This window comes from Nannospalax galili, unplaced genomic scaffold (genome assembly GCF_000622305.1).
Source record: "Nannospalax galili isolate Female #2095 unplaced genomic scaffold, S.galili_v1.0 scaffold1507, whole genome shotgun sequence".
Classification (NCBI taxonomy): domain Eukaryota; kingdom Metazoa; phylum Chordata; class Mammalia; order Rodentia; family Spalacidae; genus Nannospalax; species Nannospalax galili.
In genome coordinates, this window is record NW_008355454.1 from 31,446 (window position 1) to 34,109 (window position 2,664).

Here is a 2,664-nt window from a genome sequence, read left to right on the forward strand (position 1 = left end):
AATAGAAATTTCTACTTGTATCACATATGTTCCACTATAACTCCCACGCCATCTCCCAACTTCCGCAGGACTGACCATCTCTCTTGCCTTTATATACAAGATATCTCAGGCACAACTCACCATTCTCTTTGTGACCAGTTTGCACAGTACCTAGCTGATGAGAGGTGTTTTATGAATAACAGTGATCATTCTTAGCCCTATTAAGATCCTGTCAAATTATGATTCTCCCTCCTAATTACACAGCTCCTTCCCAAAGTGCTTGCAAAGTGGCTTTTCAGTATTTCCCAAACCCCTATATCCAGAATCTTTTCTTGACTTTTTTTTGTCACAAAATCTGTCCAACTCACTCCAGTTTTAAGTTCCCTGCACCCTTCTGAACATATTTCTCTATCCTGCCAGAACACAACACCTAAAACATTCCCTGACTCCAAATACCTCAGACTGAGATGTGCTATTTGAATGAAAATATTAAAAATTTAAAAATGCCTCCAATAAACAAGACAATTTTCAATTACTATCAAACAGTGATCTTCAGTAAAATGTGATGCCGTAAGAAAAATAGCAGGGATATAACATTCCCTGACTCCAAATACCTCAGACTGAGATGTGCTATTTGAATGAAAATATTAAAAATTTAAAAATGCCTCCAATAAACAAGACAATTTTCAATTACTATCAAACAGTGATCTTCAGTAAAATGTGATGCCGTAAGAAAAATAGGCTATGTGAAAGCATTTATGCTGAGCACTGTTGATTTATTTCTGACCTAAACTAAGACTTTGAATGTAGGTGAGCAAATATATGTAATATTTAGAAAACAGACTGTTAATGTGATGTGGATTTATGAAAAATATCTGATCTTTTAAAAGGACATCCCAGATTTTTAAAGAAATGAAAAATTGAATAAATCACAATAAAAATTGTTGATATTTAACTATATATTATCTATAGAATGCTCTGAATTAGTATAAAACATGATCAGTCAAATGAATAAATCTGTGCCATAGGAACTCTAACTTATGAACAAGGTAAAAGATTTATGAACTTTGTGCAAGCAAGAACTATTGGCAATGTCTAGTCAGAACATAACTTTGTCCAAGTTTTTAAGAAAGTCTTCATTAAATTACAATCACTTGAACTGATTGCTCATGTTTTAAGAGGGAAAATGGGGATATTATTTCCTTAATAATTCATGCGCAAATAAAATTCTCTTCATCTAAGCAATTGTCTACTTCTGTTCTTTCTTTGGTTTACATTAATATTGACCATGGATCTAATTATTTCAGTGTGTGATCTAGTATCTGATTGTCCCCTGAGAAAGAGCCCATCTCACACTGGTGGATTATCCATAATCATGGAACACATTCATTAAGTCTGCTCATGGTATTTGGCTGTACTAAACAAGTTCAACATGTAGGAGACAGAATCCAAGACAGATAATATCATCATTTCGAAGTGTTCATGGCTAGCCTTATTGTGTTTCTAAGAGAAATCAGGAGAAAAAAGAAATGAGACAAAACTTTTTATTTTCCTTTCTATTCCTTTCAAAGGTGAATCAGAATCTGGTACTTGGATACTTGGAAGTATAGAAACAAACACTTTAGCAGCTTAAGTTTTCCTTGCTTGTTATACTATAGAGCTTTGCTTCTTATACACTCCTACAACTAGTGATTATGAACTCAGGAGGGTTAGTCTAAGCATGGAGAGATTGTGATGTGCAATAGAATCATAAAAGTTATAGTTGAATTAATGAATTGCTTTAAAGGGTAAAATCAATTAAAATGAATTTGTATTTGTATAAGTACAAATCTATACACAAGCAGGATAGATAGTATGTAATGGAACATTGCTTGTCTTTTGAGAGCATTACCTTGAGTGTAGTTACATTTTTCCCCAGTCATGATTTTCATCTTTTAGCCATGAATAACATGAAAAAGTTGCTGGCTGGTAATGTTGTACATAGAACATTAACTGGCTTCCTGTCTGCTACAGAAGTACCAGATTTCTCTAGAGGAAGTGACATTGTCATCTCTCAAAGAACTTGGGACTTCTGGATAAACTGTCCTTTACTGAGATAGGGTAATCTATAATGACTTAGTTGAACACCTTTATTAGATAAGCAAGTCTTGCTGGGTGTGGTGGCACACACCTTTAATCCCAGCACTTGGGAGGAGGCAGAGGCAGGAAGATTTATATGCAGCAAGTTACAGGCTAACAGGAGCTACAACTTTGTCAATAAATAAATAAATAGATAAATAAATAAATAAAATAAAATAAAAGAACAGGAAAGTCTTAAGGTCATCAGACTTCATCTTTTCAATTCACATGATAAAAAAGGACATACTGCCATACACAGGTTGGATCTGCCTTCCACTGTATGAAGCAGAAAAGAATGGACAAGAGTTGAACTAGTGCAGCTAAAGATTCCTGACTGCTGTTTGGAACAAATGATATTTTATTTTCCCCAGAATCTTTTTATTAGGTCAAGTTCCATGCTGTCTGTATACTTTTTCCAGTTGAATATTCTTTTAATCACTGTGCAAATCTATAGACTTAAAATAGTATGAGTCATATCTATCATAAGCTTGCCCATGCTGTGATTTGATATTAATCTCCATAGGGCTATTTTCTGTGTAAACCTTGCACCAAAGTAAAACCATGAGA